Here is a 23,983-nt window from a genome sequence, read left to right as displayed (position 1 = left end):
CCGCCGAAATCGTAGTTAACATTGGTACCCCCGTTTTCAGATATTACCACAGGAATGTGTTGTATGTGGGTAATAATTTTTTTCGAACAACTAAATATATCCCATTTTATTATCTACAATCCTTCCTCAATGTAAATAGAAAAAAAAACGCCAGGCCTGCGCTGCAACCGCAGCACAGTCACAGCGAAAGCATAACTTGTGTGGCTTTTTGTCTTAGTCTATTTCTATTTTTTTATCTCCCTCTCACTCTCTATGCATTTCTTTCTCGTTCTCGATCTATCTTTCTATTTATTTCATTTATTTCTCCGTCTCTATTTTGGCTTCCTGGTTTTTATATTTCTCCCTCTCTCTCTCTCTCTCTCTCTCTCTATTTATCTCAGTCTCATTCTTTCATTCTATCTCTTTCGATTTCTTTCTCTTTCTGTATTTCTTTACTTCCTCTTTTAGGGACGAAGCTCCTTATGCCGTGGGTCTGTCCATCCTCCGTTTGTTTGTAGCGTTGTAGTAGCCACCTCTAGCTCGTGAGAAGCGCGCGTTCTGGTATGCAGTAGAAGAAGAAGAAGACGTTGACGAGTGAGACTCTCGTGCGTGTTCGCCTGTGTGGCATTCTTTCTTCTTTACTGTGCGCGTTCTGGTATGTAGTAGAAAAAGAAGACGACGTTGACGAGGGACACTCTCGTGCGTGTTCGCCTGTGCGGCGTTCGTTCTTCTTTACTACGTCTCGTGTTTTCCACGACACCCGAAGACAACATTTCAGAAGTAACGCGCCATGAGGCTCCCTCTTGGCACGCTTTCTCTTTAGCTCGGAGTCGCCAGATGGAAGACAAGGCTGCGGAACGGAGGGTACGGAGGGTACGGAAGGCGGCGGCAGCGCGCGCTCGCAGACAGAATCCTGAGGTGAGAGCCCGCGAGGCCGAAGCTGCACGTCGACGCCGCGAAGCACATTCCGCCGTTCATTCCGCGAAGCCGAAGCACATTCCGCGAAGCCGAAGCTGCTCGACAAGCTGCACGGCTGCGGCGAGAAGACCCCGCCGTTCGAGCCCGCGAGGCCGAAGCTGCTCGGCAAGCTGCACGGCTGCGGCGCGAAGACCCCGCCGTTCCTGCCCGCGAGGCCGAAGCTGCACGGCTGCGGCGCGAATCGGATCTTCAAAATGTGAAGGACCGTGAAGCGGCGAGAAAGCGCGCGTACCGGCAGGCAGAGCCCGAGGCTGTGCGAGCACGTGAAGTGGCTGCAAAACGCATCAGGCGGGTTCTGCCCGAAGGCGCCGACGCGCGCTTCCAGCGGGACTTCCTTGATAACAGTTTCGGCCATAGTTGCGGTGTGTGCAACAGATAGTGGTTCTCAAACCAATCTAGTCACAATATCTTCCATCAAGACGGACCACGCTCGCGCCAATGCCATCGCCGTGCTGCAGCGCGAGTTCGCTTCGTCCCACTCATCATCATTCACCACGTGGATATGCTGTGATTTTTCTTTCCATGCTGTGCTTTACTCTTTCCCCTCCTCTTCACCCTAACGTCTGTCCTCCTCACCTTCAATTCCCTTTCCCACCACTTTAGGATAATATACTATATATATATACAAGGCTACGCGATGTTCTAAGAGCGTGCCTGCGTAGCCGAGTGGTTACGACGCTCATTTTCGTATCGTGGGTACCCGGGTTCGAATCCCGCCTCGCCAAGTCTTCTTTTTTCGCCAACAATTCTCTCTTTCTCTTTCTATCTCTTTCTTGCTCTCTATGTAGGCGTCCTCTCGCCCATCGAAGTTATTGCATCCCATGCCGGACAATTCGGCGCACGTGCTCTGGGAGCGAAGAAGATGATAATGAAGAGGATGAAGAGGAAGATAGCAGCATGGTGCACGTGTTCGGAGAGCGAGCAGAAGATGAAAAAAGACTGATACTGATGATAATAGTTTTTTCTTGTGACTACACACGGCCTGAAGCAAAGCTTGAGAGCTCCGCTGCTAAAAAGTGTGTTAAAACCTAACCTATCCATTTAGACATTCTTCCGTGAATAATTACAGGTGTCTGTTACTTGAAATACGTGGCGAAAAGGTTGTAACTGCGAAGAAACAAGAAGAGACAGAAAGAACGCCAGTGGCGTTCTTTCTGTCTCTTCTTGTGTCTTCGCAGCTGCAACCTTGCGCCACGCATTTCAAGAAACGACGCACCAACCAGCCCAACATAACGTATTACAGGTGTCTCATGTGCTCGCGAAATCGCACAATATATGCACAATTTCCTTAGCATACTATTGCTTATTTATTTTTAACATATTTTTTAATTAATAAGCGTCCTTGAAGTTATCGAAATTATAACATTTCAAGTCGTGGTTATTCCCTCTGATTGGGCATGTGCCATAGTGTTGAGGACACAAACACACAAACACACTAACAACATGACAGATTCTTCTATTTTACGCATGAGTCACGCTAGATATAAAAAAACATGGCTGATCACTCTGTCATTGAAATCGGCATAACACGAATGTGAAACGTGTCTTCGCAGACGTAGTTGAGCGTTTTTTATGCATTGTTTCGCCACAAGGGCGAAGGAATGAATCCTTGTAAACTCGACTTGCTGCGCAACCAGCAGGAAAGAAGGAGGGAGACAAGAAGCTTTTTCTTTGCCAGCTGTTAGTCTATATAGTTTACAACGTCATATCTGCGACGGAAATACGTCAGTGGAGCCGTGGTGGAACCCGGCATAAAACACTTTCGTGTTAAGAAAAAGACATTGGAACTCTCGCCTCTATTCAGCGATGGACGTAGGAGGAAAAATATGTGTTTGTTCAATTATGCCAGGAAGGCTAACTGGTGCAAATGCAGGTTTCTTCTGTTGCTCATAGGCTGCTAGTGCGATCAAGTCAAGTTATACTTAAAGAAGGCAACCGGTCAACAAACCTGTTCTTTTTTTTTCTTCGCAGGTAATATTATTCGTAAAATTTACTGTCAGCCAAACGCTGAATCAGGTGCTGATATCTGACACGAAAACTTGACAATACCCTAGCAGCGGTATGTTCTAGCTATAGAACTTCAGAATGAGGAGACGGGAATTGTGTTGTCACAGATACCAGTGAAAGCAAGCGATGATTTCGCTATTATTTAAGTATTTAGGAGGTCGTTTGAAAACAACACGGCCGGCTCTCCCATAATCTAGAGTAGATGTAAGCATGAAATATTTACCGGTAAAGCTGATTCTTTGGAGATTATACAGGCCACAACATTGTGCATGTTGGCAAGGGCACACCCCACCTATAGCTACACCACACTGCCCTGTGCGCTCGTTCATGTCGACACCATTATTTGCTGTCACTGTGCGATAAATCTTGGCTTTGCCTATCGTATGCTGCCGATACGGCCACGACGAGACAGCAAGGAGGAGGAGGAGTGGGAATGAAGGAGCCAGGCTCGACAAGGGGGACTAGCTGGTTCACTGCACGTGCCGTGGTGTCATCTGTCGAAGAATGCGGTTACTCGCGCGGCGAAACCCGTCTACCAGTTCATCGCCAGTGCTCGAAAGAGGTTGTGTATAACGGCCTGTGTGCCTTTGAAACATTGTTATATACCTTTTTCTTAATTGTAAAGCTAGCTTTCCTGCGATTCAGCTTCCCTAGCTAATAGCGTTTAGTCACTGCAATCAGCTTCTTCAAGCGCAGTTTGCCTGTGCTATGACGCGGAAAATGTGGACTAAGCTCTCTCGATGTAAACGCGCATATTAAATCAAGCCCCCACACGTGCAACTAGTACCTCCTCTCCACCACCAGCGCCGCCATTATTTGGGCAAATGTGCAACGTAGGGAAGCGCGCTTGCGGATTATGAAAAGGGCCTATTGTATCAGGTTGTCATGAGTAAGAATAATTCGGAATGAAGAAAGACGACCACTTAACGTTCGAAATGGCGTGAGTGCCCGCACCATAACATGGAGAAGCCCGGGGCGCGTGACTCGAGCTGTGATCGAGGGCAAGCAATGACGCGCTGGCATTATCTACGGGGGCTGTGCAGGAGAACGTTGTCTCGCCAGCAGACGCACTGGCGATGGCAGCGGCAGGAGCTCAATTCGCCAGCCTGTGACGCGGGCCTCCTGAGAGGTCGTTGAAGACCTCTACCCGGTTCGAGTGAGGCTGCGCGGGATGCAGCAACCACGCACAGCCATCACCGACGTTCTTGGTGCAAGACCCCTTCGAAGGAACCCGCCGAAGATAGTCCCCGGTGGGCCAGAGCGGCTCTTAGCACAGGGCATCAGCGACCGCCGCTAGGCCTAACCTCTGAGGCTTCCGCCACGTCAGCCATGACGTCATGTGATGACGACGGAGAACGACGATTCGGCAGCGGCAAGGACGGCTCAAGGACGGCTCAAGGACCTTGAGATCACCGACTGGGACACAACGCGACCGATCACGGACATTGACGGGAAAAGCGTCAGGTCAATGTAAGGTCAGCCCCGAATCATGAGCAGCACCAAGGCTACAGTTGCCTGACTTTATTTAGGACGGTTAATCTTGTAGAATTGTTTGTGTGATGGTTTTGTTAAAATGCGCAGCTTTTTGGGTTTTTGTATATTCTTTGTATTTCTTATGTGTCGTGCGTGTGTTAATAAATGTGTTTTGACGAACCACGAGTCTTGTCTCAGTCCATCATCAGCAAGCACCCGAATCTATGAAACAGGTAAATAGGAGGTCAGCATACAAGTAGGTGCAGCATCAGTGATAGTGTGAACAAACACTTAGAAGAACTTTGAAGCAATATATTTGGTAATTTGTTTCGACCGCACCCACAGTATGTAATGCGGTCCTGTAAGAAGAGGTGACTTGCAAACACCGCATTTTTAAAGCTTTTTGCCTGATTGCCCGGCTGGCTCGTGTACGATACCCGGATGATGTCGTCTGAATGCCCGAATGTTCTCCCTGAGAACTCCGCATGTCTCGTTTGATGTTCTTGGATAACGGCGCTGGAATTTCACTCACGGTAACTCGAAGGCCGCAGCGAAAGGGCGCGAAAACATTTCATGCTTAAACTGAGGACCCACTCCATCCTCTGAAGCTGGGGTTTGAACCGTCAAACACCCTGCAACTAATGCGATATGTCTGAGTAAAAAGCCCTTTTACATTTAGCGTATGCTCCTTAATTGTTGGCCATTTGAGCAACAAGCGTCTCTTTGCCGCGACATGCCTCGTGTTGCCTGGCTTGCCGCATGTGCTTGGCGTATATTGCACGAATTTATTGCTGTTTGCCGCCCGTGTGTTCCCTTCTTCCAAATTACTTCGGAACGTGCGCTTTTTTACTCGCATGGGGACGGTTCGTCCTAGCCATGCATAGTTTCGCTGTAATAACGCTTAATTTTAGTGAAGTGGCCCGTTCAATCGCAGTTTAGTGTATATTATGCAGGCCTCACATGGACACTTCACAGAAGCAGTGAATCACTTCTAATCGACGAGACAGTATTGATAGAAATTTAAAAAAAAAGCTAGAAGTATTTTCGTGTGTATTGGTCATATTAACGGAGACAAACATGCACTGGGTCACGATTGGCATGATATGACATGCGATGTGACCTTAAAAGTTTTCGAAACTGCATTCAGCGCTGGCCCTATGATTTCGTCTCTGTACTTTATCTTGTCACGCTAACTATGGAACCGTGCTAATCTGCACTACTGTCCACCAGACTTCGGAGGCAGCATCGGAGGCAGAGCAAGATGACATAAATGGGTTTGCTGTTTAGTGCAGCAATTAACTGATCAGTCAATAGTCATCCGAAATATCCCCACCTAAACTTCGCGGCGACCAGATCAGGGTGGACGGAACCGCTTCTCACAAAAAATACTCCGTCATTACACACACCCCTTTCGCGCTCACACCACGTCACCCCCATCTTTCTCGCTAGAGGGGGCAGTGGCGTTACACCAGGACATTCTTCCATGTCACGATTGAATGCACTGCAAGCATCTTCGCCAGTTTTCCTTTACCGTTTGCGTAGTTTTCCTTTAATCCTCACAGGAACGCATGGGCTAGAAGCAAGCAGCTTTGCTGAAAAGGCCCATCAGGCCCTTTTCGTAGTTTGTAATTGACGTGGAGAACGTCAACCATAGGCTTCCCAAGCAACGCTTAGCGGCGCTGCTGCTCTTGACAGGCAGCGCCATCTCTGGCAGAAAAAGAGAAACTGGGGCGTGATCAGCGAGCGCTTTCCCTTCTCGCCACCGCGTTGCCGCTCGCTTCCGTGCACGTGCAGAGCTCTCGCGGTGCACTTGCGGCGTCCACAACGTACCGCGTGCAGTGCGGCTTCAAAAGGATCTTCAAGCTTGACTGGCACTTCCGCAAAGCGAACTTGATAAAATGAGGAAAGCTCGTCAATCACGTTAACGGTGAAGAGCAGACGATCGACGACAACCACGCCCGACTCAAGCGAAATGCATTTCCCAAGTCGCGATTACACCGTGTAGGACGTATACCTCGAGGTAAGTCTCATTCTGTCACGTTAAAGATGAATAATGGTCCACATGCACTCCGAAATGAAGCCGTACACGCTATCGATGTTCTGCGGGTGGACTACGAATCATATGATTGTTGTTTGATATGGCGTGCTTACAGTAGCAGCCGTGTACTTTCGTGAACAAACGTTTGCGGCGTGCGAAAAAAAGATTATACGGCCATGGCACTGCTTCCTGAGAAGGTTAGAGTCAAGTCCTCCGTGCCGCTGGAGAATCACCCGCCGATTAAGACGCGAGGCAGCTAGCTGAGCTTCAACCATTGTGAAGCAAGAGAACTGCTCGCCTCGTTTTTTCGGCTCTCGCGTCATGCTTGCAGTCTCTTTTTATGATATCGACTTGACAGGCGTATAAAACCTGTTGCGCAAACGCGGCTAGAAAATCGCACAAAGTCAGAAGGTGGTTAATTCAGGTTGCAATTGCAGAGCATGTATGAAGTGCCAGTTATATTTAGCGGCTATATATCCCCCAATGAAGTGACAAAAACAAAGCAAACCTGCAGAACGATGTCAAAGCTTGCTGAAAATGCACAGACGTCCGTTCCGACGTGATAAAGCGCCTTCCCGACGCGTGAAATGCAGGCGCCGAACTTCTGACAATGTGCGGAGTTCAGTTGAATTCAACCAACCGCGCAACGCTAACGGTATAACGCGAATGTGAACGTTCAACAACGACGGGTAGGTCTCACGAACACGGGGAATCAAAACACAAAGTTGCTTCACCTACAACCGTAACTGGACTTTAACAATGCGAGAAGACAGCGAGTAATCATTACTGTAGTCGCTGCGTGCATGCGCCCCGTTACTTACCGATTCAGGTAGTCGGAACGAACGAAAGCGATGAACTCAGACAGCCAAAATAGAAGGCGAGACAGCGCTGTCAGCTATCCACGCTTGCCGCCTTTATTTCTCGTGCGACACGCCCGGGAACCGATACAGTTTAACACGTGAATCGTGTGCCTTGTCTGCACTGTTGTGGCTGGCGACTAAACCGCAATACTTCGGACCACGCTTGCGCTTCCGCGGGGTCGCTTCTGCCATCGTGGAAATGCGCAGCTTCGCACAGCAAGCCTCTCGGTTCAACGTGCCGAGCTGACGGCCCCACAGTTACCCGCACCGAGAGAAGAACGCGAGCGCACGTGCGCTACCGCTACCGTGAAAGGGGCTGAGTTGGCTGAGTCGGCCGCGCGACGGTTCAGTGTTGTCCGACAGAGCCGCAGCGCGGCTGGCGCGGCGCTGTCGTCGCGCCGCAAACTTGAGCTTGGGTTCCCTATACAGCGAAATGAAAGGAACAGAAAGTTGTAACGCTTCAATCAGATTTTAGCTACATATAAAAAAAACAAGATAACTTAGAGGGCGCTTAAGCTTCGGCGTCAAGACTAGAAGGCGATGGCTTTATCGGGCTCCGTTTGCATCAACATGTCTTTCGTTGCACCGGCTACAGCATCGGAGGCATAGCAAGCTTTCGCAGCTTTCCCGGTGGATCAAGCGACGATGCCATGTGATGACGTCATCATGTGACGTCGCGTTGATGGTACATCCTGAGGACGTCACTTTGGCGTCAACATGAAGCAACGATCACAAACTATGGTGATCTGTGATGTCATGATGGCATCTTATGGTGACGTCGTCAAGGGATGATTTTTCTCATCACACGTGTTTATTTATTAGAGATACTGCGATCTTATACAAGGTCTTGGCAGCGTGGTACAATGTAGGCGCATAAAAAAAGGGGGGGGGGGGACAATGAGTTTCGTCACACACGCGCTCTGAAGAACCAAACAAAAAAAGCAAGCAACGTTATACCAACAATTTTAAATTAGTTAGGACGAATAATAAAGGAAGAAAATCCACACGAACAATCTCAGGCAGAGGAAGTAACGCTTCCTACTGAACGTGTGATTGAAAATGCGATAGGGAATCCTGTATAGAATCCTGAATAGAGATCACGCAGATGAGACCCCGGGAAGTCAAGAGCAGTGCGGCTTTTTGCCGTCAAAGGACCCCCCTTTAGCCAATGGTGTCGCTGCGTCAACGTGACAGCGCGACCGACCACGCCTATGCTTGGACCCAAGGTTCTATGAGTACGTCCGCGCCGTAAGCTATATAGTTCCTCTGGAAGGCTTCATTTCGAGCGAAGATAAAATTTTTGTGCAATTTCTTTTATTACTCTGTTATATTACAACACCTGAACGATTTTATTCCTCAGCTTGAGCAGTGAATTGCAGCTTCATTACGGACGGTGAATTTCTGCTCCTCCGGATTTTCCCTCAGCCGCTTGATTCTCGTATGACGGGCTGACATAAAATGAACCAAATTCTTATTCGGCAGTCGAGTGGCGACTCGGAGGAATCGCCGTTCAACCTGCCACGCTGGTCTAGTGGTTATGGGGCTCGACTGCTGACCCGTAGGTCGCGGGATCGAATACCCACTGTGGCGGCCGCATTTTCGATGGAAGCGAAAATGCTCGAGGCCCGTGTACTTAGATTTAGGTGCACGTTAAATTACACCAGGTGGTCGAAATTTCCGAAGCCCTCCACTACGGCGCCTCTCATAATCATATCGTGGTTTTGGGACGTTAAACCCCAGATATTAATATATTATTACGTGTAGCCAGCCAGTCTCTCTCTCTCTCTCACACACACATACATACATGGAATACATGATTTACAAAATATCATGGCCTCTGCCATGGGCCGAGAATATGCCGCACTTCTAAGCTCGAGTCCCGTTGAAAGTCCAATGCCGCCTTCAGACACTGTCTCGATGACGCGTATCGCCTGCAGTCACAACAAAGCACGCTTCAGGTCTTGCGGGGCGTTTGGCAGTCAGACAGTGACTCCTTAAGAGACAGTAGGATTGGGCGCGTTGGTACAACATGATAAAGAGTGCTTAACAGCGCAACCGACAGGAGGGGATAGAAAAAGGCGCTCTGTCCCTCTCTTCTATCCCCTCCTGTCGGTTGCGCTGTTAAGCACTCTTTATTAGAGTTACTGTATATGCTACTTTTGGGTAGCAGAGTTGCGCATAGGTCTGGCTAGCAACCGTGACTATGTCGCGAAAACTCACTCCGTTTTTGCAGGCGACATGCCTACCGGTCACCGGTCGACATGTTTGGCCTGTCGAAGACCGGTGATTTACTTTAATGTGAATCACTGGTGTCAATCCAGTTCGCTGCAGCGGCGCCATCGAGAAATACAAGAATTGGCCCCAGCGTCAGCTTCTCCGCAACGCATGATTGCTAGCGGCGTTTGGAAGACAGATGCGCAACTCTGCTACCTAAAGGTGGCATATACAGCAACTCTTCTTTTTATCAGTTGACTCCTGCTCTTGAAGTAGTCAGTATAGGCGACGTTTAGTCTAACGCGGGGTAGGCGTGAACGGAACACATGAAACAAGGAGTACAACAGGTCGGATAGAGTTTTTAAAATTCAAAGCGATTTCAGGCGTTTATGCCGCGTTGAAATAAGGCGTGTTAAAATGGGTTGATTGGATCAAAACAGGGCATTAAAACGCTTTGAGAATTTCGGTGAGTAGGTCTCATCACTAGCGGATTTACGTGCACTGCCCTGGTCGAATGCCAGCTTCTCATTTTGTGCACGGGAAATTAATTTTAGCTTTAATACTTATGTTTACGTGATTCAAATAAGAGCATGTTACTAAAACTAAGCAGCTCAGTTGGAGAGCCGAATGTCTAAAATGTACCGCGCAAGGAATCTACAAAACGATATCTCGATATTCTCGCTGTAACAAATTGGCGCGCCTTCAAACAGAAGTCTTTTTTAAAATAACGGGAATATTCTACACTTCTTGGGCTACAGGCTAACAATGACAATCAACTTCGATGGTTGCAGCGCAACGACGTGTTTTATTAATCCACATTGCACAAACCTATACCTTATGCAGGCATAGCAGTGCTAAAGCGAAAGGCCTCAGAGCAGGCACTCATGTTTCGGGACACACTTGTTGTCTCGTTTTCTGCGGTACATCTTCCCCTTACACCAGCAACCGAAGCGACACTTTTTGGTACAAACACTATGTGATGAATCCACGCCGCATTCGTTTTCACCGCATCCCGGCATTGGATGTCCCACTGATGCAGCCAAACACCTCCCCAGGCTTGCAGCTTTTCTTGATCTTTTCGAGCTCTGCAACTAAACAGATTTCGGCGTTATCGCGTGGCCTCCGCGATTTGCTCCGGCAGCGCTGCCAAAGCTAATCGCGGAGATCACGGTTATCGTAACACACAACTAGCGCCGGTCCTCGTCGTTTCTGTGCTGCTTTTAACATTGCAGCTGTTTAGGACTGGAGTAGCATCATTGCTCTCCGTCCAAAACTTGGTGGCTATGCGCCAGAGAAAGCGGGTATGTGCCAAGCAGCTCCTAGCATAGCAAAAGCTCTGCATAGTATAGTGTAGCGAGGGGGTAACAAAGGGAAGTGCGTCTAAGCAGGTGTGATGTGAGGGTGATATGGAAGGAAAGAAGGACGGAAGAGGGTAAATGTTGGCATAGCCTTGTATAGTGTAGGTTATGCGACGCAGACATTGTGTATGTGCCAAGCAGCTCTTACCATAATGTAGCCATGCTTAATATAATATAAGAAAGGGTGGGAAAGAGAAGCGAGCATGAGGACGAGAGAAAGAAGAAGGGGACAGAGTAAAGATGGTAGTTAGGATTACAAATCAATGTTCCGCAAATTTTATCATTTGGTGGCATTACATTAGGTTATAGCCACAGGGAGGTCCACTCTGCAGTGTTTGATTACACACAGGCAACAAAAAGATTACCATGCTAATTTATATTGATTTATTTTCAGTACTATTTCCAACCGTTGTTACATTCGCCAAACATCACACCTGATAGTCTGACTGTGTGCTCTGCAGAATTTTCAAGTATTAGCTATGTTTTTTTATCTCTTTTAGTCTAAAATTACAACGTTTAACTTTAGCCTCATAAGTATTTGCCTCAAAATGCTGCCGCCCGGTTCTTGGCCCATCCCCCTTTGTGGGTAAGCGCCACTAGTAAGAGGTCATCATCATCATCATCATCATCTTTCGCCACAGAAAGCGTTCACGTGCCAAGCAGGTGGCAGCACAGCATAGCCACGCATAGTATTGCATAAAAAGAAGGGGGAGTGAGGGTGAATAGGAGCGATTGCAGAGTGAGGAGGAAGGAAAGGAAGAGCGGACAGGGTAAACAGTGGCTTGCCTCCTATGGTATAGTTTATGTGCCACAGACAGTGGGTATATGCAAAGGAGCTCCTAGAATAACATAGCCATGCATAAACACGGCAGGAAGTGGAAAATGGAAGCTTGCGATGATAAAATCCTTTAAACAGGGGGTGGGCGCTCGAGCCGACGTTTTGACAAGTGGACTTGTCTTCTTCAAAGCTGGAACTTCAAGGCTAGAAGTTCCAGCCTTGAAGAAGACAAGTCCACTTGTCGAAACGTCGGCTCGAGCACCCACCCCCTGTTTAAAGGATTTTATCATAGCCATGCATGGTATAGTATAGCAGGTGGGTGGGAAAGTGAAGTCAGCGCGAGGAGCAGCGATGTGAAGGTGGCGAGTAAGGAATGATGGGCGGGGAAGAGGGTAAAGCATGGAACAGCCTTTTATAGTATTGCATGGCAAGGGGATGTGAAAGGAATGTGAGGGTGAAGAGGACGGATGTAAGGGTGAGGATGAGGGTACTGAGGAGGAATACGAGGGAGTGAGATGGCAAACGATAACATAGCCATTGAGAGTGTAGTATAGGAAGGGGTGGGAAGAACAAGTGAGGGTGAGAAGGAGTGATGTGAGGGTTACGAGGAAGCAAAGAAGGCGAGAGGGCAATATCGCAAGAGATAAAGAAAGAAAGACAGACGAAAGGAATAATAAGGAAGTTAACCTTTACCATCGGTGGAATCTAAACCAACAACCTTCGAAGGACGCGTACGGTGCTCTACAAACTGTCTGATGCCCTACCGCTGTAGCTCAAAAGGTAGACCTTCGTACACGTCATCCAAAAGCTGTGGGTTCGTATCGCACCTACGGAAGGGTGATTTCTCGTGCTCTTTAATTTATTTCAATTTTACGTCATTATTACTACACTGCAATGCCGTTAAAGGTATTCATTTGGCTGTGCCCAACAAAGAAACCAGCGTAACAAAAAACGTGTGTAAACCGCAAACAACAATAGCATTGGCGATCTTACAAGACAAAGTCGTAAAGCTACGGCCACTGCAGCCTGAAGGAAAGATAAGTGAAACGCTGCGCAACGTTAATACCTCCTAATGAAAAATGGAAATAAACAAACACCTAAGTAAAACTGTGGCACACAGCAGCGATTAACATGCAATTTAACAGAACATAATGAAAAGTGTGAGAATTGGTGAAAACGATATATATATATATATATATATATATATATATATATATATATATATATATATATATATATATATATATATATGTATATATATATATATATATATATATATATATATATATATATATATATATCTATATATATATATATATATATATATATATATATATATATATATATATATATGGCATGGCATGCTCAAAGACTGTGCTGTTCCGTGAATTTATATATGAATTTTTGAAATACGGTCTTGTCAGAGATGACTTGAGGATATATTCTTAAGTGTATAAAATTATTCACGTACCAAATCCTTCGCACCTCCATGCGCTTAACACCAAGACGATTGCAGTAAGCCACAGGGCGAAAAAGTTTCGGGAGTTCCACGCCATCTTTGAGAATTCTTTGCAAGAATGGGCTAGCTGCGCCGTTTTATAATAATCCTGCCACACCACAGATGTTCTTCTTGTCATTCCACAAACCGCAAAATTTTGCGATGCGCTTATGGATCTGGTTTTGGAAATGTTTCTTTTTTTTCGTATGTCAGTGACAGTTTCCTAAAAAAGCCCAACTTCCGCCAGTATTGTTCTTTCTTCAGCGTGCGTACTATAATGTCAGGTGTTTCCTATTCTTCAATGGCAATGCGGAGATTAAACGCCGAATGATGACATTCACAGCGAAAGAAATATTTCTTTAAGAAAACGACGAAGTATGTCTGGTATTGAACACTATTCTTCGTCATGTCGTAGAGATTCATTACTTAGCGAAATAGTTCTCGTTTGTTGCGTTTTCCAAGACAGCGTTCAGGTCAACTTCAGAAATCGTAGTTAACATTGGTACCCCCGTTTTCAGATATCCACAGGAATGTCTTTGATGCGGGTTAAAATTTCTTTCAAGCAACTAAACATATCCCGTTTTAACCTCTACTATAATAAATACTCGTAAAATAGCAACGAAAGAAATAACTTTGTTCTTAGTCCAGTGAGTAGGTGAGGTGGGCCAATGGCCCCGCCAAGGTCAAGGACAGGATTCCTTCCACAATGTAAATAAAAAAAATTAGGCAGCTTCGCACTCTTGGTGCCAAGCCTGAAGGAAGGGCGAAGCTGGGTGGCCTTCTTCGTTTCTCTTTATTTATTTTTTTTATTTCGTCCTCTTTCTTTCTTTTTCGCTTGTTTCTCTGTTTTTGTACGCCTTTTTGTGTCAGTCTATCTCTATTTTTTTCTTGCCGTCTCATCTCTATGAATTTCTTTCTCGTTCTCCCTCTATCCTATTTTTTCCTTTCTTTCTGCCTCTTTATTTTCGCTTCCCCGTTCTTTCTATTTCTCCCGCTCTTTCTGTTTTTTTATTTCTCTCATTCTTTGATTCTCTCTGTTTCGGTTTCTTTCTCTTTCTGTATTTCTTCCCTCTCGCTTTCTTTCTATGCTATGCTTTACTCTTTCCCCTCCTCTTCACCCTAACGTCTGTCCTCCTCACCATCCCTTCCCTTTCCCACCGCCTTAAAATCACAGCAAATCCACGAAGTGAATGATGATGAAGGAGTTTGCTCTAAACATTTCATGCTTAAGCTGAGGACCCACTCCATCCTCTGAAGCTGAGGTTTGAACTGTCACACGCCCTGCAACTAAATGCGATACATCTGAGTAAAAAGCCCTTTAAATTTAGCGTATCCTCCTTAAATATTACCCGATTGTGTAGCATGCGTCTTTTTTCCGCGACATGAGTCGTGTTGCCTGGCTTGCCGCATGCGCTCGGATATTAGTGCACGAACTTTATTGCTGTTTGCCGACCGTGTCTTCCTTCTTTCCAGTTACTTCGGAACGTGCGTTTCTTTTTTCTCGCATAGAGATAGTTCGTCCTAGCCATGCACTATTTCTCTGTAATAAAGCTTGATATTAGTAAAGTGGCCCGTTCAATCCCAGTTTAATGAGTAATATGCAGGCGTCACACGGACACTCCACAGAAGCATTGAATGACTTCTAATCGACGAAACAGTTTTGATAGAAATAATAAAAAAGTTAGAAGTATTTTCCTGTATATTGACCATGTTATCGGAGACAAACATGCACTGTGTCACGATTGGCATCATATGACATGTGATGCGACCTTAAAAGTTTTCGAAACTACAATCAGCGCTGGTCCTATGATCTCGTCTCTGTACTTTGTCTCGTCACGCTAACTATGGAACCGTGCCAATCTGCTACAACTGTCCACCACTCTCTACACTTCACGCTGCATAAGAGCCCATTTGTAAGATGACATATATGGATTTAGCTGTTTTTAATAGAGCAATTAACTGATCAGTCAATTCTCATCCGTGCTATCCACCCTCCAATTTCGGCGGCGACCAGGTCAGGGTGGAGGAACCGCTTCTCACAAAGAAATACTCCGTCATTATACACACGTACTTTCGCACTCACGACCTACGTCATCGCCATCTTTCTCGCGAGAGGAGGCAGCAGCGTTACACCAAGGACATTCTTCCATGTCACGATTGAGCGCACTGCAAACATCTTCGCCAGTCTTCCTTTACCGATAGCGTTGTTTTTCTTTAACCCTCAGAGGAACGCATGGGCTACAAGCAAGCAGCTTCGCTGAAAAGGCCTATGATGCCTTTTTTGTAGTTTGCAGTTGACGTGGAGAACGCGAACGATACAGCGAAATGAAAGGAAAAGAAAAATTTTTAACGCTTCAATCAAATTTTCGCTAGATATAAAAAACAGCTACAAACAAACAAAAAGGGAAAGGCAATGAGTTTCTACACACACGCGCTTTGAAGAACCAACCAAAAAGCAAGCACCGTTACACCAACAATTTTTAAGGCAGACAGACAATAAGGAGGAATAAAAAAAATTCGGCAGATCCCACGCATTGTGGGAATCGATGTAATGCGAAGCAGCCAGCAAAGAGCTGCATACATCGCCTTGTTTGTCTTTGAGCCAAATGAAATCATTCATGCCATGGCATCTAGTCCACCATATATCGCATGTTTGCCATGCACGCATGCATGCACAATCTAGTGTACACCATGCCTATGAAACGCATATTCCGGTATATAAATGCATGACCTGTCGTTTATGTTCATCACGCACTCGAGTCGTGCCATACGAATTTTGGTATATATCACGTTAACAAAACGGCCGGAAGCGCACCATGACAGTGGCATGTAAATCATACCGTACATGACATGCATAACATGATTCGCATGTTAAGAATGCATCATGAGCGTGGCAATTAAATCATGACATACATGACATGCATGTCATGGTTTTCATCTTACCAACTGTTATTCATGTTCTTCATACAGTCACATCGCGCAATACCAATTTTGGTGTATATCAATCTAGTGAAACGGCCGCTAGCGCAGCATGAGCGTGGCATGTAAATCAGGTCGTACATGACTTGCATGTCATGATTATCATGTTACCGCGTCTCACTTACGTTCGTCATACAGTCGTGTGGCGTAACATCAATTTTGGTGTATATCAAGCAAGCGAAACGGACGCGAATGCACCACGAGCGTGGCATGTAAATCATGATATACATGTCATGGATGTCATGGTTTTCATGCTACCACCTGTTATTCATGTTCTTCATAAAGTCACATCGCAAAATACCAATTTTTGTGTATATCAATCTAGCGAAACGGCCGCGAGTGCGCCATGAGCGTGGCATGTAAATCATGTCATACATGACATGCAAATCATGATTTTCATGTTACCACGTGTCAGTTATGTTCGTCATACAGAAATGTCTCGTCATACCAGTTTTCGTATGTATCCCTTCATTTAAACGGCCGCGAGAGCCCCGAGACCATGTCATGTAAATCACGCTGCACATGACATGCGCGTCATGATTTGCATGTTAGGACCTGTCATTATGTTCGTCATGAACTGTTGTCACGCCGTACCAATTTTGGTATATATGAAATTAACGGAACGGCCACAAGAGCCCAAAAGCCGTGGAATGTAAATCATGTTGTTCATGACATGCGCGTCATGATTTTCATGATATGACCTGTCATTTATGTTCGTGATAAGGCCATGTTATGACACACCAATTTTGGTATACATCCGATTAACGGAACGGCCAGGGAGCACAAAGGCTGTGGAATGCAGATCATGCTGTTCATGACATGCGTGTCATGATTTTCATGATATGACCTGTCTTTTATGTTCGTAATAAGGCCATGTTATGACACACCAATTTTGGTATACATCCGATTAACGAAATGGCCAGGAGAGCACAAAGTCGTAGGCGGCTAGATAGATAGATAGATAGATAGATAGATAGATAGATAGATAGATAGATAGATAGATAGATAGATAGATAGATAGATAGATAGATAGATAGATAGATAGATAGATAGATAGATAGATAGATAGATAGATAGATAGATAGATAGATAGATAGATAGATAGATAGATAGATAGATAGATAGATAGATAGATAGATAGATAGATAGATAGATAGATAGATAGATAGATAGATAGATAGATAGATAGATAGATAGATAGATAGATACGCTCAAAGTCGCAGAAGTTCGCTAAGAAATGCTTCGCATTTAAAAGGAAGAAAAAACACACGAACAATCTCAGCCAGAGCATGAAACGCTTCCTACTGAACATGTGATTGAAGAGTGGCACAGCGCGGAAAAACAGGAAAGGACGACAACAGAGACAGACTGCAAAGAGCGCTCTTTGCACTCTGCCTCTGTTGTCATCCTTTCCTGTTTTTCCGCGCTGTGCCACTTGTCGATATGAACAAACTAGACCAGCAAGCAACCATCCGTGTGATTGAAAGTGCGATAGTAAATCCTGTATATAGTCCTGAATAGAGAACACGCAGATGAGACCCCGCGAAGTCAACAGCAGTGTGGCTTTTCGCCGTCAAAGGATCCCCCTTTAGCCAATGGTCTCGCTGAGTCAACGTGACAGCGCGACCGACCACGGCTATGCTTGGACACAAGCTTCCATGAGTACGTCCGCGCCGTAAGCTATATAGTTCCTTTGGAAGGCTTCATTTCGAGCGAAGATAAAATTTTAGTGCAATTTGTTCTTTTATGAAATAGAAACACGATATTCTCAGCGGGGACACACAAGAGATGAAACACAGACAAGCGCTGACTTTCAACTGAACTTTTATTGAACATGAAAGGAAAATATATACAGAAAAATTAAAAAGCATTAAAGCATGACTGAATGTCAAGGGATGATCACGCGTGCTCTTCAAAAAAGAATAATTCTTTCGTAGACAAACAAATGATGATAGCTATCAACTCCAGCCAGAGATGAAAAAAAAAATGCCGAAGCACTCTATGACGACGCGAGCAAATGGATGTCGTTTACTATTGCATGGATACTATTGCATGTAAGCTACACTATTTTCTTGTGTTCTGCTTGATTGCTTAATTAGGGAAGATAATTTAGCCAACTTTTGAAGCAACGAAGTTGTGCAGAAAACTCCATTGAGAAAGTCGTAGATCGGTTCGCAGAACCGAGCTACAATTTCAATCAACTTTTTTTTCGATTATGTGCGCAATGGTGCCTCCTAAGTTGTTCCATCCTCCATATCGTGAAGTGAACTTTCATCCACGTTGTTAGCACCGCAACTATTCAGTGTTTACAGGAAACAATGACGGTACGGCGTTCGTATACGGGCAACAATGAAATGACAAGAAAGGTTACAGCGCACATAGACAGGAACGAAGGAGGAACACACAAGCGCTATGTCTAGCGTGTTCTCGCCCCGCCACGGTGGTCTAGTGGTTATGGCGTTTGACTACCGACCCGAAGTTCGCGGGATCGAATCCCGGCCGCGGCGGCTGCATTTTCGATTGAGGCGAGAATGTTTCAGGCCCGTGTAGGTAGATTTAGGTGCACGTTAAAGAACCCCAGGCGGTCGAAATTTCCGGAGCCCTCATCTACGGCGTGTCTCATAATCATATCGTGGTTTTGGGACGTTAAACCCCAGATATTATTATTATTTGCGTGTTCTTCCTTCGCCCCCGTCTATGTGCGCTGTAACCTATCAAGATGCAGTACCAACCAGCCCACCAAGCCATCCTCGTGTGAAATGACAAGTCACCTCGATAAAAGATCACATTTCCATATCAGAAACGGCTAATCGCCGACACGCCCCCGATAGAGACAGCGTCATTCCTGGGAAAACGCCGCCTGCAAGTGCACACGCGACCTCATCCGACCTTCGAGAGCCTCATTTGTGTGCCCCCGTGTTTCTGTACACTCGCGTACACTCGTCGGCGACGGGTTTCTCGCGAATATCGCGCCGCCATCACCGAAGTCTGCAACTCGTAGAAGCTTCGCTTAATAAGCAGAGAAATGCAATAACTTTTCTTATACAATTAAAAATGGCGCCCATACTGCTGCCACAGTCATGCTCGTTAACAGACAGGTATCATGCGGAATCTATTTATTTATTTATTTATTTATTTACTACTGTGGACAATACGTCCATGCAACGTTGATAAAGTTAAGCAAGAGAAAGAGAGCAATGCTTTAATTATGTGGTGGTGATGAGAGCCGGGTTATTCGCCTGACATGCTACTCTATGTGCTGGGTGATGATTATATGACATATACACCGATAAACACCTGAGACCACGTGCAGTGAGCCAGTCTCTCTCTCTGAGACACACACACACACCCACACACACACACACACACACACACACACACACCCACACACACACACACACACACACCACACACACACACACACACACACACACACACACACACACACACATATTGGCGAGTCAGACAGTTGAATCCTGCACTTGAAGCAGTTGGCATGTGCTACGTTTAGTCTAATGCGGTGTAGGCATATTTGATGTTGTCTGTGAACGGAACACATTAAACAAAGAGTACAACAGCTCGGATAGAATTTTTAGAAACTAAGCAATTTCAGGCGTTCATGCTACGTCGAAATAGGCGTGTCTAAATCGGTTGATTGGATCGAAACAGGGCATTCAAACGCTTCCAGAATTTCGGTGAGTAGGTCTCGTCACTAGCGAATTTACATACACTGCCTTGTCAGTGTTCTGAAATGTACCGCGCAAGGAATATACAAAACAATATCCAAATACTCTTGCTTTAACAAATTCGCGCGCCTTTCAAACACATATCTATTTTTTAAATAAAGGAAATATTCTATAGTTCTTGCGCTACACGCTAACAATGACAGTCAACTTCGATGATTTCTGCGCAAAGATGTTTTTTATTTTATTAATCCACATCCCACAAAGCTAAACCTTATGCAGGAATGGCATTTCTCAAACGAAAAGCCTCACAGCAGACACTCATGTTTTGGGACACACTTTTTGTCTCGTTTTCTGCGGTACATCTTGCCCCGACACCAGCAACCGTAATGACAGTCTAGGGTACAAGCAGGATTTGACGGCTCCACGCCGCACTCGTTTTCACCGCATCCCGGCGTTGGGGTCCCACTGATGCAGCCAAACACCTCCCCGGGCTTGCAGCTTTTCTTGATCTTTTCGAGCTCTGCATCTAAACAGATTTTGGCGTTATTGCGTGGCCTCCGCGATTAGCTCCGGCAGCGCTGCCACTGCTAATCGCGGAGGTCACATTTATCGTAACTGACAATTAGCGCCGGTCCTCGTCGTTTCTGTGCTGCTTTTAACAGTGCAGCTGTTTAGGAATGGAGTAGCACCATTGTTCTCCGTGCAAAACTTGGTGGCTATGCGCCGCAGAAATCGGGTATGTGCCAAGCAGCTCCTAGAATAGCACACCTATGCACAGTGCACTATAGCAAGGAGATAAGAAAGGGAAGTGAGTCTAAGGATGGATGATGTGAGGGTGAGGAGGAAGGCAAAGGGTAAATGATGTCATAGCCTTGTGTTCGCAATGCCCACGAACTATAGTTGGCGCGCCGTGCTTTTCGAGATGGCGCCCGGAGGAGGGTCAACCCGTTTGTTAGCATAGGAACAGTTAGGACGTGCGGACGTACGGCCCGTGCCACTTTCACCGGATCAAGTAATGAGCTGCGCTGAAATGGATATGAGACTAAAATACTTTCCCAAACCATGGAAAGTGCTAAGTACTCGCCACCTAATTATTTGCTGCGGTGTGAAAGCTTATATTTGAGCTACGTTACCGTGCATAACGATGCTTTGCTAAATCCTGTGCGTGCTACATAAAACTGCATGAACTAGCAATTGATGTACTGAGCTTGAACGGCACTCCGAGGTAGTACGTACCGAGCCTGCCTGACGGATTTGCCGCAGTAGTAGGCCGCCAGCGAGTAGCGCCATTGCTGCTGCACGGGACCGTACGTGTAACGTGGTGATGGTTTGCAAACATATTACGCCGTCGTCATTACTTGCGCAGTCGGGAACGCGGAGTTACGACGTCACAAGCATTTAACATCCCATTCAGTAGCGCTTGTGTCACAGCCATGCTGAGACTCTAGTCGTGTGCAATTCACTGCACTCGCATGTTGCAGGTTCGATCAGCACGATCGAAACATGAATATCGAAAAGAATGCACACGTATGCTTTTCGCAACGTCGAAGAAGTTAGCCGAGAGGCGTGGATTGTGGCCGTGACTGCACGTTCCAACGCTCTAACCATTTCGCTTCGCTGGTCGAGCTCGAGCGTGTTGGCGGCATGCGGCGCTCCATAAAATCCACAATAATTGTGCTACATGCAATACACAAGAGGAACTAGGCTTTTATTTTGATCTCGCTCAAGAATATTATACATTAAATACAATCAAAGTGACTTACGAGCGTGAAAGAACATTAACGCACGGGAAGACGTGAAGTGCAACTCGCTCCTCGTGAGTTAGCAGCTGATCGTTCATCGTCGCTGTCACTCACTGTGCTTTCTCAGTCTTTTACGTCCAGTGAAAAATCCTCGTCGTCAAGATGGTTTCTTTCAACATCACTTCTGAAAGCAATCTGAAGAATTCCCTCCGCCGAACGACTTCGGCCACTCCACGTCACCACGTTTACAATGAGAGAGACGTCTGGGTGGTCTAGGCGCGGAAAACTATTTTGTTGCTCTCAGGCCGGTCAACAAGAAAATCGCTTGCAGTGTGCTGCCAGCTATCAACAAACGTACAAAAACAAGCGGCGCAGCGGTGGCTATGAAACCCAACACACTGGCGAAGGACGGCGCGGATGGAAAGCGTTCGCTCCACGAAAGGCGTGGAGCATATGCGCCCTCCAATGATTGAAACGTCGCTCGCACGATTCGTAACAGCGCTTTGCTGACAAAGGATAGAGGCCCTATTTTAATGTATCGATAACTTGAGATCGCTCAGTTATAGAAGAGCACATCGCGAGCACGCGCGACCTCCCGCGTACAGTGTTATGGGATTCATGCACTACAAGAAACGCTCACCAATGCTATATGCAAGTAAAACAGGGTGAGCTTCAACTGAATATGCCAGACGATAACATTCAACTAACCTACGTGGCTACAGAAAGCCTCGCGAAGCTGATATAGTATGTGTACGCTGTGGGCTAGCATTGCAAGCGCGAGTTTCCACATATTTTTACGAAAACTTCGTCTCTCGCAAGAACGAATCAGGTTTCTCGTGTCGCGGAGGGCACGGTTTGTTCACTGATGCAGGGAACATGCAATGATGTAGTGTTCCTTTCTTGCCAACTCGTTAACACTGAGGCTAGCACAGTCGAACAAGGGAGCGACTGCGCAGTGCTTCCATTTCGTCGTCTACTAACCCTGCTCGAGAGGACGCTCCTGAATTCCGCTTAGCGGAGCGACAGTCTATGGGCATTGGGAATAGTATAGCCGTATGCGCGACAACAAAGCAGCTCTCATCATAGCATAGCAAGGGGGTCAAAAAGAGACGTCAGTGTAAGGAGGAAGGAAAAGAGGAGGGGAGAAGGTAAAGCATGGTACACCCTTGTATAGTATAATTTATGCGCCACAAACAGTGGGTATGTGCCAAGCAGCTCGTAACATAGCATAGCCATGCACAGTTTAGTATATATATATATATATATATATATATATATATATATATATATATATATATATGTATAGTTGAAGAAATGAAGGAGCACACTTACGAAAATTGCACATTTTTACTCATTTACGTTTCGGCCGTGGCACGGCCTTCGTCAGAATGAAAAGAATGGTTCATTCTGACGAAGGCCGTGCCACGGCCGAAACGTAAATGAGTAAAAATATGCAATTTTCGTAAGTGTGCTCCTTCATTTCTGCAACTACATGTGCACCGTACCTTCAGAACTTTCTTTTGAATTATATATATATATATATATATATATATATATATATATATATATATATATATATATATATATATATATATATATATATATATATATATATATATATATATGTACGGCCTTCTCAGAGATGGCCTGCGGAGATATGCTTAAGTGAAGAACATCATTCACGTACCAAATGCCTCGCACCTCCATGCGCTTAGCACCAAGACGATTGCAGTAAGCCAGAGAGCGAAAAAAATTCGTGAGTTCCACGCCATCTTCGCGAATTCTTCACAAGAATGGGGTTGCTGCAATATTTTATAATAAGCGGGCCATACCACAGATGTTCTTCTTGTCATTCCACAAACAGCAAAATTTTGAGATGCCCCTATGATCTCGTTTTGGAAATATTTTTTTTTTCGTATGTGAGTGAGAGTTTCCTAAAAAAAGCCCAAGTTACGCCAGTATTGTTCCTTCGTCAGCGTGCGTACGATATTGTCAGGCGTTTCCTATTCTACAAAGGCAATGCCGAGATTAAACGCCGAATGATGACATTCACAGCGAAAGAAATATTTCTTTAAGAAAACGACGAAGCAAGTCTAGTACTGAACACTCCTATTTGTCATGTTGTAGTGATTCTTTAGTTAGCGAAACGCTTCTCGTTATTGCGTTTTCCAAGACAGCGTTCAGTCCAACTGCAGAAATCGAAGACTAAAATATGTACCCCCGCTTTCAGATATTGCCACAGGGATATCTTTGATGCGGTTTTTAATTTATTTCAAGCTACTAAACTTATCCCATTTTATTATCTACATTAGCAAATATTCGTAAAGTAGCAGGGAAGGCCTTATTCTGAGTCCTGAGGATTCGTGGGGCAGGCCAATGGCCCCGCCAAGGTC

The 23,983-nt window shown here is 45.7% G+C and overlaps 1 pseudogene; it reads right to left on the bottom strand.

Annotated features, from left to right (window-relative positions):
* Positions 1-10,376: 10,376 nt before the first annotated feature.
* LOC119399194 (uncharacterized) lies at positions 10,377-13,241 on the bottom strand (annotated as a pseudogene).
* Positions 13,242-23,983: the final 10,742 nt, after the last annotated feature.

Source organism: Rhipicephalus sanguineus, chromosome 7, assembly GCF_013339695.2.
Source record: "Rhipicephalus sanguineus isolate Rsan-2018 chromosome 7, BIME_Rsan_1.4, whole genome shotgun sequence".
Classification (NCBI taxonomy): Eukaryota; Metazoa; Arthropoda; class Arachnida; order Ixodida; family Ixodidae; genus Rhipicephalus; species Rhipicephalus sanguineus.
The sequence above is the reverse complement of the archived record's forward strand: the minus strand, read 5'-3'. Positions and strand labels throughout refer to the sequence as shown.